Source organism: Trichechus manatus, unplaced genomic scaffold, assembly GCF_000243295.1.
Source record: "Trichechus manatus latirostris isolate Lorelei unplaced genomic scaffold, TriManLat1.0 scaffold00457, whole genome shotgun sequence".
Taxonomy (NCBI): domain Eukaryota; kingdom Metazoa; phylum Chordata; class Mammalia; order Sirenia; family Trichechidae; genus Trichechus; species Trichechus manatus.
Window position 1 is genome coordinate 59,404 of NW_004444393.1, and position 11,697 is coordinate 71,100.

Sequence of the window (11,697 nt, forward strand, 5' to 3'; positions counted from 1 at the left end):
ATGTTGTGGGGTTGTTAACCAATGTCATAAAACAACATGTGTAGTACTGCTTCCTGAGAAACTATTTGTTCTGTAAGCCTTCACCTGAAGTACAATAAAATATAAAAAAAAAAAATCCAAATCTTTAAATTGAACTCTAACCCTAACCATAACCATGACCTTAACTCATAATCCTGAAACTAATCCTAGATATAACCCTAATGCTAACCCTAATCTTAACCTTCAATTTATCCCTAAACTTAACCCAAACACTAACCCTAACACCAACCTTAACCAATCGCTGACCCTAAATCTAACCCTAGATCTAACCCTAACACTATGCCTAGACCTTTTCCTAACCCTAACCCTAGCCATCAACTTTACCCTAACACCAACCGTAGATCTAACCTTAAACTTAACACTAAAACAAACCTTAATTCTCACACCTAACATTAACCTTTGGGACCCTGGTAGCACAATGGCTAAGAGCTATTGCTGCTGACCAAAAGATGAGTCTGAAAAATCTCTCTCTGTTACACGCCAAAGAAGGTTGCCTATGCATTCTCAACCTGGGTAAAGTGTTTCACTTTTGTCCCTTCGGCTTACGTGAAGCCCTGCGGGGTTTACAGCTTTCCACGAGGCAGTCCGTGCTGCCCACAGAGAATGCAGCCTTACAAACGGTATCTGTGAAGGTGAAAAGAAAGCGCCTTTCCCCTGTTCTGGAATAGCACAGCCACATAGGCAACCTTCTTTGGCGTGTAACATAGAGAGATTTTCAGACACCTTAAGTGAGTGTTTCTCACCTTATCCCCCAGAGTGACAGCCACTGTCTTTCCGTTCCTCTTTCTTGCAGTGAAGATAAAACATGCACATGGTAACAGCACAATGTTTTGTCAGCATAACTGAACCGCTTCTACCGTACTTTAGCTGAAGTCGAGACAGTTTGCGTTCTTCATCCTAGAATACAAAAGTTACCTTCATTGACCTTAAGACAAAGTTCATTTTGAGAATTGGGAGATTGAGGTACTTGAAAGGGAGACACTCACCAGTATGATCTCAGTGAGAGAATGTTTGAGAAAGTTTGTAGATGGTGTGAGGACTGTGTTTGTTCAAAACGGTGAACTTGATGAACTTAAGTTAACCAGCTTGAAGGAGAACATTGTATATTGCTTTCTCATTCATACAGTGAATGGGGAACTTGCAGGTAATGTTAGGATAGTGTTCACTTAGCAAAATGACAACTCTGCTGCTGTGCTGTACCAGAACAGGGGAAAGGCGCTTTCTTTTCTCCTTCACAGATACCGTTTGTACGGCTGCATTCTCCACCGGCAGTACAGACTGCCTTGCAGAAAGCTGTAAACCCTGCAGGGCTTCACATACGCCAAAGGGACAAAACTGAAACACTTTACCCAGGTGGAGAATGCATAGGCAACCTTCTTTGGCGTGTAATAGAGAGAGATTTTCAGACTCCTTAAGTGAGTCCTTCTCACCTCATCCCCCAGAGTGAGAGCCACTGTCTTTTGGTTTCCCTTTCTTGCAGTGAAGAGAAAACATGCACATGGTAACAACACAATGTTTTGTCAGCAGAACTGAACCACTTCTACCCTGCTTTAGCTGAAGGCAAGACAGTTTGCATTGTTCTTCCTAGAATACAAAAAGTACCTTCATTCACTGTACTGCAAAGTTCCTTTCCAGAACTGGAGATTGAAGTACTTGAAAGACAGACACTCGCCATTCTTACCTCTGTGAGAGAATGTTTGACAAAGTTTGTAGATGGTGTGAGGACTTTGTTTGATCAAAACTGAGAACTTGATGAACATAAGTTAACCAGCTTGAAGGAGAACACTTTATATTTCTTTCTCATTCATAGAGTGATTTGGGAACTTGCAGGTAATGCTAACATAGTGTTTACTTAGCAAAACAACTCTGTTGCTGTGCTGTACCAGAACAGGGGAAAGGCGCTTTCTTTTCGCCTTCAGAGATACCATCTGTACGGCTGCATTCTCCCTGGCAGCACGGACTGCCTGGCGAAAGCCGTAACCCCGCAGGGCTTCGTGTATGGCAAATGGAGAACACTAAAACATTTTACCCAGGCGGAGAATGCATAGGCAACCTTCTTTGGCATGTAACACAGTGGGATTTTCAGACACCTTAAGTGAGTCCTTCTCACCTCATCCCCCAGAGTGACAGCCACTGTCTTTTGGTTTCTCTTCCTTGCAGTGTACAGAAAACAAGCATGTGGTAACAAAACAATGTTTTGTCAGCAAAACTGAACCGCTTCTACCGTGCTTTAGCTGAAGGCGAGACAGTTTGCGTTGTTCTTCCTAGAATACAAAAGTTACCTTCATTGACCTTAAGGCAAAGTTCATTTTGAGAACTGGGAGATTGAGGTACTTGAAAGGGAGACACTCACCAGTATGATCTCAGTGAGAGAATGTTTGAGATAGCTTGTACATAATGTGAGGACTCTGTTTGATCAAAACCAAGAACTTGATGATCTTAAGTTAACCAGCTTGAAGGAGAACACTGTATATTTCTTTTTCATTCATACAGTGAATGGGGAGCATGCAGGTAATGCTAGCATAGTGTTTACTTAGCAAAACGACAACTGTGTTGCTGTGCTGTACCAGAACAGGGAAAGGTGCTTTCTTTTCGCCTTCAGAGATGCCGTCTGTAAGGCCGCATTCTCTGTCGGCAGCACAGACTGCCTCGCGGAAAGCTGTAAACCACGTTGGGCTTCGTGTACTCCAAAAGGGAGAAGACTGAAATGTTTTACCCAGGTGGAAATTATCAGATTTGCATTGTTACCATGTGAACGTTTTCTCTTCACTGCAAGAAAGAGAAACCAAAAGATAGTGGTTGTCACTCTGGGGGATGAGGTGAGAAAGACTCACTTAAGGAGTCTGAAAATCTCTCTCTGTTACATGCCAAAGAAGGTTGCCTATGCATTCTCCACCTGGGTAAAGTGTTTCAGTTTTGTCCCTTTGGCGGAAGTGAAGCCCTGTGGGATTTACAGCATTCCACCAGGCAGTCCCTGCTGCCGGTGTTGAATGCGGCCTTACAGACGGTATCTCTGAAGGCGAAAAGAAAGCGCCTTTCCCCCATTCTGGTACAGCACAGCAACAGAGTTGTCGTTTTGCTAAGTAAACACTATGCTAGCATTACCTGCATGTTCCCCATTCACTGTATGAATGAGAAAGCAATATACAGTGTTCTCCTCCTAGCTGGTTAACTGAAGTTCGTTAAGTTCTCGGTTTTGATCAGACACAGTCCTCATACCATCTACAAACTTTCTCAAAGATTCTGTCACTGATTTAAGTCTGGTGTCTCCCTTTCAAGTACTTCTATCTCACAGTTCTGAAAAGGAACTTTGCATTACAATTAATGAAGGTAGTTTTTGTATTCTAGGAAGAACAATGGAAACTGTCTTGCCTTCAGCTAAAGCAGGGTAGAAGTGGTTCAGTTTTGCTGACAAAACATTGTGTTGTTTCCACGTGCATGTTTTCTCTTCATTGCAAGGAAAAGAAACCAAAAGACAGTTGCTGTCACTCTGGGAGATGGGGTCAGAAGGACTCACTTAAGGTTTCTGAAAATCTCTCTGTGTAACACGCCAAAGAAGGTTGCCTATGCATTCTCCACCTGGGTAAAGTGTTTCAGTTTTTCCCCTTTGGCGTATGTGAAGCCCTGCAGGGTTTACAGCTTTCTGCGAGGCAGTCTGTACTGCCGGTGGAGAATGCAGCCGTACAAACGGTATCTCTGAAGGAGAAAAGAAAGCGCCTTTCCCCTGTTCTGGTACAGCACACCAACAGAGTTGTCGTTTTGCCAAGTGAACACTATGCTAGCTTTACCTCCATGTTCCTAATTCACTGTATGAATGAGCAATATACAGTGTTCTCCTTCAAGCTGGCTAACTTAAGTTCATCAAGTTCTCAGTTTTGAACAAACACAGTGCTCACACCATCTATAAACTTTCTCAAATGTTCTCTCACTGAGATAAGACTGATGAGTGTCTCCCTTTCAAGTACTTCAATCTCCCAGTTCTGACAAGGAACTTTGCATTACAGTGAATGAAGGTAGGTTTTGTATTCTAGGAAAAACAAGGAAACTGTCTCGCCTTCAGCTAAAGCACAGTAGAAGCAGTTTAGTTTTGCTGACAAAACATTGCGTTGTTACCACGTGCATGTTTTCTCTTCACTGCAAGAAAGAGAAACCAAAAGACAGTGGCTGTCACTCTGGGGGTTGAAGTGAGAGGGACTCACTTAATGTGTCTGAAAATCTCTCTGTGTTACACGCCAAAGAAGGCTGCCTGTGCATTCTCCACCTGGGTAAAGTGTTTCAGTTTTCTCCCTTTGTCTTATGTGAAGCCCTGTGGGGGTTTACAGCTTTCCGCTAGGCAGTCTTTGCTGCCAGCAGGAATGAGTCCTTATAGACTGAATCTCTGAAGGGAAAAGAAAGCGCCTTTCCCCTGTTCTGGTACAGCACACCAACAGAGTTACCATGAAGATCCATATTCTAAGTCTTTTCCAGGCTAACTTCATTCACTAACCTAAGTTCCCAGCACTTGCTCCTGAAAAAGCCCCATACTCTTCAGAATGGTATTATTAGTATGGAACAAAACATTCCAGTACCTTATTTGGGTGGAGGGGCTGGTCAGAGTTATGCATATATTACTCACTCTTTGTAAACCCTTTAAACGTAGATAAGTCACTCACTGCCGAAGGACAATTACTTAAGTTATTTTGAGATGACATCAATAATGTGAAATAAAAAGGCAATAGAGGTCAAATACTGTGGATCAGAGAAACCTTTTATTGATGTGGAATTATGTGTCAGAAGCTTATATACTCCTACCAGCAAACTCAATATAGGAATTTATGTGTATTTTACACATGGGAACTATGGCTCAGAAAAATTGTCTTGCTCAAGGTTATGAACTCAATTAACAGTAATAGCCAAATATTGAGTTATTTACTGTTTCCCAATCAATTTTAACTAATTTACCTATATTCCTCATTTGGAACTCATGCCATTTCTAAAAGTGTGTACTATTATTATTCCCAATGTACAGATGTGATAACTGAGGTGGGACATATGAAGTTACTGAAACAAGGTCACACACTAGTTAAGTGTTGGATATCTGACTACAGAGCCTATGTTTTTCGTCAAAATACTCTACAACCTCTCCTTTGTAAAGAAATCTCTTAATCATCAGGAACTATACCTAGGTAGCTTATTTATAGCAGTAACATTGGAGATATATTTTATAATCAATCTACATGGCTACCGCTAATGTTTTGTCACTCAATAGATTTATTATTTATTTAACAAGAATGAATCAGTGTGTAACAGTGCTGGGCATGAAGGTGGCTTTCAAATACTTAATGGCCTGAGTTACAAAGCACATTCTAAAATGACATAAAGTATCCAAAATATCATATTTTTCAGTGGCATTATTAATTTGATTTTAGGTAATGGCTCTTCCCATAATTATCTAGTCAGATCTTTTTTAAAATGAGAGGAAAAAAACTTTTCAAACTTTTCAAAACTTATTTTATTAACTACTAGCTAGGGATATGTGTGTGTGCTTGTGTGTGTGTGTGTAACAGAGAGAGATTTCTAGCCTAAATCTTTCTTTGAACTCCATATCCTCTTATTTTGCTTTTAGTAGGAAAAAAAAAAAAGAAAAACATTTTGTCATTTTTCACCGTATAAAAATTCCCTACGTATTTGAAGACAGTTGTTAATTGTCTAATCATTCTACAGCTTTCCCCTTTGGAGGCAAGGGCACATGTCGAGATTTGTTTAGTCTTAGGATTCCTGAATTGAGAAGGCAACAAAATTAATGGTAAGAGATTTAGTTAAAAATATATGGTAATAAAAATAATAAGATGATAATATAAACATTTAATTCTGAGATTGGATTCTAGTACACTATATTATTTTTAAAAAGTTACTAAACTCTATATGACTCAGTGTATTCATTTGTATAATGGGTATAAAATACTCGACTCTGTAGTCCGTGTATAATATCTTAAATAAAAATTTAATAGGAAAATGGTCATACACATTTTTAAAAATAGTTAAGTTCAGAGCCAGAGACATTTACCAGGGTGAGTTTTTTCTTTCTCAACAGGAACATCTTTTGTCTTGCTATCCGCCTTCCCCTGCTCATGACTTGGTGGCCCCAATCTGTTTCTTTTTTTTTTTGGATAAGCCCTATTCTTCGTGTCTCTGCCCTCTTGATGGGTGGGCCCTACTCCTCCCCTCTCCTGGAGTTACCCTGAAGCTCCATATCAACCTTCACTCTTCTCCAGGCTAACTTCATTCACTAAGCTTAGTTCCCAGCACTTGCTCCTGCCTAGTGTTTCTTTTATTGTTTAAAGTTATGATTAGTACACAGTCATGCTGTAAGAGCAATAAGCTCTGGTAGCCAAGCAAACATAAGATTTGTTCTGTAACTAAATAAGATAGACACATAGTTTATCTGATAAACATTTTATGCTTCAGAATACATGTTGATGGGCATCATGTTAATTAGTCTTCAAAGGTAAACATTTTAATGTATTGTTCTTCCAAGATTTTGAACAAATAACTAACTACAAGCGCTAAACAAGTGAATGAGACCTAGGGACATAAATAAAGGAACAAATTATACTAACCATTTATTGAGTTCTAACAATATACTGGGCACAAGAGTTGCTTTCATAGACACTACCTTATTTAGTCCTCCCCAAAAAACTGTAAGTTAGATATTCTTACAGTTCTTTTTCAGATGAGAAGATTGAGGTTTAGAAAAATTAAGAAACTTACCCAAGGCCACAGAGCTGGTAAATGATAGAGGTAGTATTCAAAGCTCGTATATAGAAACCAAAGCTTAAGTAAGCTGTTCACCACCAGGCTGTGAATCTGCAAAATAAAGTCAGCACATTGCCTTTTAGTTGATTGTAGATCTTGATCTTTGCAAAGCCCTTGAAGATCTTTGGAAATTTTTCTCAAAATTCTGGCTCTTACAAGGCTTTGCTTGTGGATAATGTGTGATTGGGACCACAGTGGCAGCTAGTTTTCTTATGGCTAAATTTTCTATATGAAAACACATCAGTGGTTTTTAAGATAGGCTCATCATAGTGAACCTAATGCTAAAGAATGTATCTTACTACAAGAGACAATGAAGTAGTTTCACAGAAAAATTTTGTACTAGAAAAGTCTCTGGAAAGTTTATACTTTGTTTTTTTTAATTAGCAATGTCATGTAGTATACACATGGAGCCCTGGTGGCGCAGTGGTTAAGCAATCGGTTGCTAACCAAAAGGTTGGCAGTTCAAATTCACCAGCCACTTCTTGCAAATTCTATGGGACAGTTCTACTCTGTCCTATAGAGCCACTATGAGTCAGAATTGACTCAAAGACAACTTATTTTTCTTTTTTTTTCTTGTTTTTATAGCGTACACACTTTATTTTGAGTGAAATAAACGCCAAAGGTAAACATAATTCTCTTCGTTTCTAAGATTGCAAAATTTTTCCAGACTTCATACCAAATAAATGATTTTTTAATTAATTTTTTATTGTACTTTAGATGAAGGTTGACAGAGCAAACTGGTTTCTCATTAAACAATTAATACACATATTATTTTGTGACATTGGTTGCCAATCCCAGAACATGTCAACACTCTCCCCTCCTCGACCTTGGGTTCCCATTACCAGCTTTCCTGTCCCCTCCTGCCTTCTGGTCCTTGCCCCTGAGCTGGTGTGCCCATTTAGTCTCATTTTGTTTTATGGGCCTGTCTAATCTTTGGCTGAAGGGTGAACCTGGGGAATGACTTCAGTACTGAGTTAGAAGGGTTTCCGGGGATCATACTCTCAGGGTTTCTCCAGTCTCTGTCAGACCAGTAAATCTAGTCTTTTTTTGTGAGTTAGAATTTTGTTCTATATTTTTCTCCAGCTCTGTTCTGGATCTTCTATTTTGATCCCTGTCAGAGCAGTCGGTGGTGGTAGCCGACTGTTGTGTTAGACTCACTCTGGTAGAGGCTGTGGTAGTTGTGGTCCATTACCAAATAAATGAAATTTATGTAAGACTCCTAGAAGACATTTTTATGAAGTTGATTTCATGATCAGGTTATTACCACATTAAAGTTCCACACCTGCATTCTAAAAAAACAGATTTCCAGGAAAACCTCAAAGTTTCCAGAAACTAATATTCCAAAGTCCAGGTATTTCTCTCAGAATCATAAAAGATAAGTGGTAACATTTTGGTGTTAGCAACTTCAGTGTTTAACCTCTGTTAAGCACAGATATGAGCAAATATTACAAATATGTTTATCTAAGACAGAAACAGTAAAAATTTCATTATACACAGCCTCTGAATATGGATGATTTTTTTTACTGAGCTCCTAGAATAAAATTATATTTAATGCAATTATATGTATGAAAATACATATTATATACAAATAATATGTAATATATATACATCCTTTTAGAAATAGATTTTTGTGGCCACAAAAATATTTTCTTCCATGAGTCACTGAAAAACATGGTATCTGCTCCCTCAAGTTAATAAATTATTCATAAATTTTTTGTAACAACTTCATTTAAGTTATTTTGAGTATTTTAAATATATTTGGCTGCTAGAAAGATAGTGTCATTTCTCTGAATAATACAAAGTTTTATTATTCTTTTTTTTTAAAGACTCGTGTTATAAATTATTTGCTTCTTTTTGGTAAATGTTATGTTTGGTTGTAACACAAATGAGGAGTTAACCTGTAAGACAATAAGAATTTTTGAGAATATGTGACAGGTTTCTGAAAGTTGCCACTTGATGGATATTACAAAATACACTTTAGAAACATGAAAGAAAATAAAAATAGAAGGTACTTGCTTTTTGAAAACACAAAGCAAAAGGATAAAGTGACAAGTGATTAGCTGCCACTCTTTTTTTTTGCCAACTCTGAATAAACATGTCATTTATATTCTTATTGAGTATTCACTCTATGGCTGTATCCTTCATTAATGTCTTATTTTTCTGGTATATCTCCTGAGCAGATAGCTCAGAGATTGAAGAAAGCAAAAGATTAAATAGTAGCAATTTGCAGAAATTCTAGGTGGCTTTCACCAGCAACAAAGTGCTGTCAATAAGTTATACACCTGTGAAAAGTTGAATTGGCAAAAGTTGTGTGATAGATATGTATACAGTGACAAAAAAAAAAAAAAAAAAGAGTAGCTGCTGAGGCTGCTAATGTACAACACAGAACCTCATGGATTTGTTTTTTTGGTTTGAAGGTTTAGGGTTGTGGTTTCATGGAACATCCCAGTTAATTGCCCTAATAACAAACACGTTTAGTGCTTCTGTTCTACCTCCCAGCTTGTTGTTTAGCGCCTGGGATCTTAAAAGCTTGCAAGTGGCCATTCAAGACACAAAATTGGTCTCTATCCACCTGGAGCAAGAGAGGAAAAAGAAGCATCAGGAACTGGAGGAGGATATGGAATGTGTGTCTAATTGCCTCCATGAACAACTGCCTCCTTTGCCATGAGACCAGAAGAACTGGGTGGTGCCTGGCTACCATTGCTGAACATTTTGATTAAAGATTCTATAGACGAATCCTGATCAAGAGGGTGAAAATGCAGAACAGAATTTCAAATTCTCAGGGACTCCAAACTTCCTGGAGGCTGGATGAACCCCTAAAAGTATTACTCTGCAATAGTCTTTAAACCTTAAACCAAAAATATCCCCTAAGGTCTTCTTAAAACCAAACAGTAGTTTAGCTTAACTAGTAGGAAAAGTCTGCCTTATACATTACGCTCTTTTAAGAACTATCTAGATGGGATCAAACTGACAACAGCAACTCGAAAAATTAGACGGTAACCTTAGGGGGTAGTGAATTTATATTAATGGAGGAGGAACAGCTCAGAAAAAGAGGGTGAGGATGGTTGCACAACTCAAAGAATGTAATCAAGTCACTAAATTTTACATGTAGATATTGTTGAATTGGTGTATGTTTTGCTGTGTATATTCTCAATAACAGCAACAAAATAAATAAAAATTTTAAAAAAGGAATTATTTTACCTCTCACTGTACGTCAGTGAGGGCTGGCTCCCATAGTTGTTAAACAGCCTTAGACATTTTCATGTTTAACACCAACCAAGGTGTAGAGGACAGTCATTCTAACTATAAGTTGTATTTTGCCTCTTAAAAATGATATTCTATGTATTAAAAAAAACACACACACAATCCGTTGCCATCGAGTCGATTCCATATAGGCTGTCATTATTGACTGCTAGTGCATTTGAAAGGATCCCTGGTGGTGCAGCTGTTAAAGTGATTGACTGTTAACTGAAAGATCAGCAGTTTGAAACCACCAGTGGCTTTGCAGAAAAAAGGTGTGGCAGTCTGCTTCCATAGAGATTTACAGTCTTGGAAACCCTGTGGGGTTGCCGCAGTCAGAATCGATTCAACAGCAGTGGGTTTTGGTTAGTACATTTGAAATATTTTCCTTTCTCAGTCTTTGCTCAATTTATTTGTCAATGGCTGAAAGTTAGCTGTAACTGATGCATCTCTGCTTGGCTCTGGCTGTCTCTACTCTATGTGTCTTCTTGTTCCTGTGTCCAAGGTAAAGAAGCAGCCCTTTATGAGACAGGTCCATTCTCCTGGCAGAGTAGAAACATAAGAGGCCTAGCCTGAACAACACAATTGCATTTAAAACTTCTGCTTAGATGTGGCATACACTATATTCCAATGGCCAAAGCAAGCCACATAGCTAAGGTCAAAGTACCAAAGTACATGGGGAAGAGACGTATATTTTTCCCACAGGAGGCACGCAAGTAACACGTGGCAATGGGCACTGATTAACAATTCTTTTACTTGAAAGAAGGAAGTGAATAATTAATCCTGAACAATAATACAATCTACCTTAGATCAGTTTCTTGGTCACAAATATTCACTTCCTACACTTCTGCACACAAAATTCACCTCACATTCTCAAGGAAGACATCCTAAAAGTCTCACTCAATCAAGACATTAGTCTTGAAGTTCATGATTTTTCCCTTCATAAAATCCAAAAGGCTTCTTTTTCATGTGAATACATATGAACTAAGCAGACAAGTTACCTTGTCCATATACACCCAACATAACAAGGTAGAAAAGAAGGTAAACAGTCATCAACATTTTCATTCTAGTGTGGACAATATGGAAAGCATGGAGTAGTTACTGACCCATACCAGCTCTAAAGTCCCCTGGGCAACAATGAAGGTGTTTGAGACAAAGAATACTACTTTGATTAGGAGTCTTTGATTTGAAGTCTGCAACTTAAGGGTAACTGAAATCTAACCAGTGACTACAGACTGGATTCCAATTCATGGTTACCCTATGTGCTACAGAGGAGAGCTATACTCTAGGATTTTCTTTCTTTTTCTTTTTTTTAATGATAATATTTTATTATATTATTGGTGAAAGTGTATTCAGCAAAATAAGTTCCCAGTCAACAATTTCTACCCACATTGTTCAGTAACATTGGTTACATTACCTCCAAGAGTTGAAGTAAAAAGCAGACAAAAATGGGGAAAAAAAAGACAAATTCATGGAAAAGACAGACAAAAAAAATAGAAGAAGTCAAGAAAATAATGCAGGAACAAAATACCAAAATAAATTCACAACTAGAAATCATACAAAAACAACAATTAGAAATCCAAAAGATAAACAACAAGATTTCAGAAATGGACAGTGTCATAG